Here is a 5,982-nt window from a genome sequence, read left to right as displayed (position 1 = left end):
AAGAGAGGAAATAAGAGAGGGAAAAAGAAGAGAAAGAAGAGAAAGGAAGAGGGGAAAAGATAAGGAAAAAAGAGAGGGGAAAAGCATATGAACATATGAGCATATGCTCATGAATAAGCATAAGCATATGAGCATAAGCATAGGCAAATGCATATGCTTATGAAAAGAATAGAAGAGAGGATGAAAGAGAGGAAATAAGAGAGGGGAAAAGAAGAGAAGGAAGAGAAAGGAAGATGAGAAAAGAGAAGGAAAAAAGAGAGGGGAAAAGCATATGAGCATATGAGCATAAGCATAGGCAAATGCATATGCTTATGAAAAGAAGAGAAAAGAGGATCAAAGAGAGGAAATAAGAGAAGGGAAAAGAAGAGAAGGAACAGGAAGAAAGAGGGGGGAAAAGAATGAAAAAAGAGAGGGGAAAAGAGCATAAGCATAAGAGAAGGAAAAAGAAGAGGGGAAAATAAGAAAAGAGAGGAGAAAAGAAGAAAAGAGGGGAAAAAAGAGAAAAAGACAGAAAGCATAATTATGCATGAGCATATGAGCATATGCTCATGCATAAGCATAAGCTTATGAGAGAGATACATAGACAAATGAATATGCTTATGAAAAGAAGAGAAAAGAGGATGAAAGAGAGGAAATAAGAGAGGGGAAAAGCAGAGAAAGAAGAGAAAGAAAGAGGGGAAAAGAGAAGGAAAAAAGAGAGGGGAAATGAAGAAAAGAGAGGAAAAAAGAGAAAGCATATGCTCATGCATAAGCATAAGCAAATGCATATGCTTATGAAAAGAGGAGAAAAGATGATGAAAGAGCGGAAATAAGAGAGGGGAAAAGCTTATGCATGAGCATATGAGCATATGCTCATGCATAAGCACAAGCAAATGCATATGCTTATGAAAAGAGGAGAAAAGATGATGAAAGGGCAAAAATAAGAGAGGGGAAAAGAAGAGAAGAAAGAGGGAAAAAGAGAAGGGAAAAAGAGAGAGGAAAAGCATATGAGCATATGCCCATGCATAAGCATAAGCATATGCTTATGAAAAGAAGAGAAAAGAGGGTGAAAGAGAAGAAATAAGAGAGGGGAAAAGTGCTGAGATATCAAGCTCCACTCATGATATGCTAGGGTGACCATTGTGCATTTATGTCACCGACTTGTTAGCTGCAAATGCAATTGGTACACCGCCCATGATATAATAGCTGGATGACAGCTATCCTTATGTACACTAGTTCGTGGCTCAGTTAGTATGCCACCTTAGTTAGCTGAGTTTGGTTTGAGACCCACATATAGGGTTCTTCTATTTCTTTGTACTAGAGTTCTTTTGGCTTTCACAACTAAGAAGAGGAAAACTGTTTTCAGCCTCCACCTTTGTGTGTATTCCCCCATTGTGTATGTGAGAAGGCCGCAAGTGAGACTCCTTCCTTCTCTCCCACTATCTTCACATGGTATCAGAGCTTCGTTCGTGGTAAGGAGCTCAAGAAAGCAAACCAAGTTCGCGGTGTCCTAGTAAGAGGACTAGTGTTGCTTTCCTTTTTCGAGTTTGGGAGCAAATCTTTGCAGGTAGCACAGCTGGAAAGTGCAAGAGTGCATTGTCTCAGATTGACATGCCCTTCACGGTGTGGCGAGAGGGCAGTATATGCTGCCAGAGTAAGTGAAGCCCTTGGTGACTTTATTTTTCTGATTCGAGGCCATTTTGGGGCCCGTTTTGGAGGCGGAAGTTCTCCGCAAGCACTGAGAAAAAGGCCATGTTTTTGTTGTGCGACCACTGCTTTGCAAGTCGGTGAAAAGTTGCCATAGAAATTGCATCGTATGCCTGTGTGCAGAGATATTGGGAGTTATAGAATCATCCTTATTGCCTGTTGATGCAAAATCGTCACTAGGAAGTGACTGTGTGGTCAAATACCATGTTCGTGAGTTTTGCAGATTTGCCCTTGTGAGGCAGAAGCTATGTTTTTTGTAGTAACAGAATATTTTGCAGTGTTCTGTAATGGCATCTGATTCTCTTTCACAGATTGTCACTGAAAAGCTTGACAAGAACAACTTCCAAGCATGGAAGTTTAGAATGATGAATTTCCTTATGGGAAAAGGCTATTGGGAGTTCATTACAAGAAATAAAGAAGAAACAATTCTTCCTAATGTTCCCAATCAACAGGAAATGCAAGCATTTAAAGGATGGCATGAGAGAGCCAGAAAAGTTATGTACTGGCTATCTATCAGTATTTTAGATTCTATGATTGTGCATATTCAAGATGCAAGTATGCCAAAGGAGGCATGGGATACTTTGGCAAAAATGTACAGTACAAATACGCAAGCTAGGAAAATGCAGTTTAAGCAGGAGTTGCACAATGTGCAGAGAGAAAATATGAGCATCAATGACTACCACATGAAGGTGAAGAAAATTGCATATGCACTTGCTTCCATTGGGTCGCCAGTGGAAGATGATGATTTAGTTTATGTGACCTTGAATGGTCTAGGAAAGGATTATGCACAGTTTCGGACATCCATTGCCGTTCGTGAAAAATTTCCTGATTTTGAGGAGTTGTTTTCTCTTCTAATTTCTGAAGAGCAGAGAAATGGTGGTGCATCTTCTTCAAGAGGAACTTCAAAAGAAACTGTCTTCTACTCTTCTACTCAAATGCTAGAAGAGGTAGAGGCAGAGGTAGAGGTAGAGTAGGCCGATCTAGAGGCCATGGTAGAATCAAAATATGCAACAAACTCAAGAAAACCAGTCCTATGGAGGAGGACATGGTAACTCTAGAGGCAGGGGGAGCCAAAGAGGTCGTGGTGGATGGCAGAGAGGCCAAAATGCAAACATCAATGTTGAATGCTACTACTGTGGTAAAATGGGTCATATGGCTAAAGACTGCTATAAAAAGCAGAATGACATCATGAATGGAAAATTGCAGCAAGGGAATTATGCATCTTCTAGTAGATAGGGTGATGACAGAAATGAGCATCTGTTTACGGTACAGCACATGACCAATTCTCTGACAAGTGCAGAAGAAAGCAATGATGTGTGGTATGTTGACTCAGGTGTGTCAAACCACATGACAGGTCATGCAGAATGGATGCAGGATGCAAGGAAAATGGAAAGACCAAGATTTATGGAGACTGTGATGATACTGCACATCGTATTATGCAGATTGGTAAAATTTCTTTGTCTATGCAGGGTGGGAAAAAGAAATACCTGTCTGATGTATTTCATGTCCCGAATATCACCAAGAACCTGGTTTCTATTGGTCAAATGGTTGAGCAGGGCTTGCAGGTCAGATTTAATCCTCATGGATGCTTTGTTGAGGATATGAAAAATAACGGTCGTTTGATAGCAAAAGGAAAGAAGAAGGGCATGATGTTTACGTTGGATGCGGACATGCTTGAATTGAGTGCAACAATGTTTGCACATGGGACCGGTGTAGTTGTAGATATTGATATCTGGCATAAATGCATTGGTCATGTTAATGTACTGCGACTTAAATCAATGCAGGCCCAAAATATTATTGCAGGATTGCCTAAATTCAAGGTTGCAGAAATGCATAAGGTATGTGAAGCCTGTCAATTTGGAAAACAGGCAAGGAAACCATTTCCTAGAGATGTTCAAGAGAGTAAGAAGCCATTGGAATTAATCCACTCTGATGTGTGGACTACTAAAGCTGCATCTATTGGAGGCTATCATTATTTTGTCACTTTTATTGATGACCAGTAGAAAAGTTTAGGTGTATTTTATGAAAAAGAAAAGTGAAATGTTTGGGCATTTCAAAGCTTTTAAAGCTATGGTTGAAAAAGAAACAGGCCTGCAAATAAAATGCCTAAGGTCAATGGAGGGGGAGAGTACCTCTCAAATGAGTTTGCAAGGTTCCTGCAGGAGCATGGCATAAAGCAGCAATATTCATGCAGTCATACCCCACAGCAAAATGGACTTGTAGAAAGGAAAAACAGGCATATTGGAGAGGGATCGCGGGCCATGCTAAATGAAAAAGACCTACCATATTATTATTGGGCTGAAGCAGTTGCTACAATAGTTTGCATAATGAACAGGACTCCCATTGCACCAATACATGGCATGATGCCAGAGGAGATGTATACTGGTAGGAAACCAGATATTTCTCATTTGAAAATTTTTGGTTACATTGCCTATGTTCATGTGCCAGATGAGTTGAGGTCCAAGTTGGATCCAAAAGCTGAGAAGTGCATCTTTATTGGTTATTCTCTGCAGTAGAAAGGGTATAGATGCTATAACCCTTCTACTCGTAAGTTTACAGTGAGCAGAGATGTTGTTTTAGATGAGATGAGCAGTTGGTATAAACCAGTAAATGTGATTGATGATGTAGATGCACAAAATGGTAATGCTGTATAGAATTCACAGCAACAATCACAAAATATTAGTAGACCTGGAGTGTCCTCTAGCAATGGTTCACGTACTTTGCCATGGGTAGGCAGATTGAGATCAGGAGAATCTCCTCAAAGCAAGGCAAATAGTGGTATGCAGGTATCACGAAAAGGAAAAGAGAAGGTAGATCATACCATGTTTGATGTGAATGCAGGTCACTCTTATGTGGATGGTGAATCCATGGCTTAGAACAGAGCATTGATGATGAGTTGGGTATTCCTTCTGTTGTTACACCTGGAGTAAGGAAGACCAGGGATGTTTTGAGAGCACCTGGAAGTGAGCCTATTTTGCGCAGGTCTACCAGAGCTAGGTATCCTGTGGATAGGCTAAAATATGATGGATTTACAGCTATTCACTATGCCTATATGGTCAAAGTGATACAGGAACCAAAACCCACTTCTTTTGAGCAAGGCATGGGAAAAGAAAAATGGGAGAAAGCCATGGATAAAGAAATGGATGCCTTGGAAGCAAATGCTACATGGGAATTGGTACCTTTGCCTAAAGACAAGAATGCAATTGGTTGTAAGTGGGTTTATAAGGTGAAACACAATGCAGATGGTTCTGTGAACAGATACAAGGCAAGATTAGTTGTCAAGGGGTATGCACAAACATATGGCATTGATTATGAAGAAACATTGAGTCCGGTTGCAAGGATGGCAACCGTAAGAGTAGTCATTGCTATGGCTGCATCAAAGGGATGGTCTTTACATCAGATGGATGTAAAGAATGCCTTCTTGCATGGTGATTTGCAAGAAGAGGTCTTTATGGAGCAGCCACTAGGTTATGTTCATGCTGTTCATCCTGAGTTTGTTTGCAGGTTGAAGAAAGCCTTGTATGGCTTGAAGTAAGCACCTAGAGCATGGTTTGACAAGATAGGATAGTATCTTGTCACTATTGGCTTTCAAATTTCCAAGGCAGATTTCTCACTTTATGTGAGAAAAACAGAGAAAGGTATTATGCTGCTTGTCATTTATGTTGATGATTTGATCATCACAGGTGATAGTGATGAAGATATCCTTCATGTGAAAATGCTATTGAACCAGAAGTTTGAGATGAAGGATTTGGGAGAGCTGCGTTATTTCTTGGGCATTGAGGTGATTAGATCACCAAGTGGGATACGGCTCTTGCAAAGGTAGTATGGATTGAACATGCTATCCAAATATGGAATGACAGGCTGTAAGCCTATTTCAGTTCCTTTGGAGCAGAATGTGAAGCTGAGCACAGATGCAGGTGAGCTTCTGGAAGACCCTACTATGTACAGACGCATGTACAGACGCATAGTAGGAAGTTTGATTTATATGACTATTACTAGGCCAGATTTGAGCTATGATGTTGGATTGGTAAGTTAGTTTATGAAGGCTCCAAGGAAACCGCATTTGGATGGGGCTAGACACATACTCAAGTATGTGAAGTCCACATTGCAGTATGGACTATTTTATGAGACAAGGGTTCAGATACAGTTGTATGGATACACTGATGCTGATTGGGCTGGTAGTATTTCTGATAGAAGATCTACCAGTGGATATGTGTTCTCTTTTGGGAGTGCTACAATCACTTGGAGCAGCAAGAAACAGCCTACAGTTGCCTTGTTGAGCATAGAGGCTGAGTA

The sequence above is a fragment of the Dipteris shenzhenensis genome, chromosome 16 (genome assembly GCF_047967505.1).
Source record: "Dipteris shenzhenensis isolate YYH24624 ecotype China chromosome 16, Dip_SZ_1.0, whole genome shotgun sequence".
NCBI lineage: Eukaryota > Viridiplantae > Streptophyta > Polypodiopsida > Gleicheniales > Dipteridaceae > Dipteris > Dipteris shenzhenensis.
Note: the sequence above shows the minus strand (reverse complement) of the source record.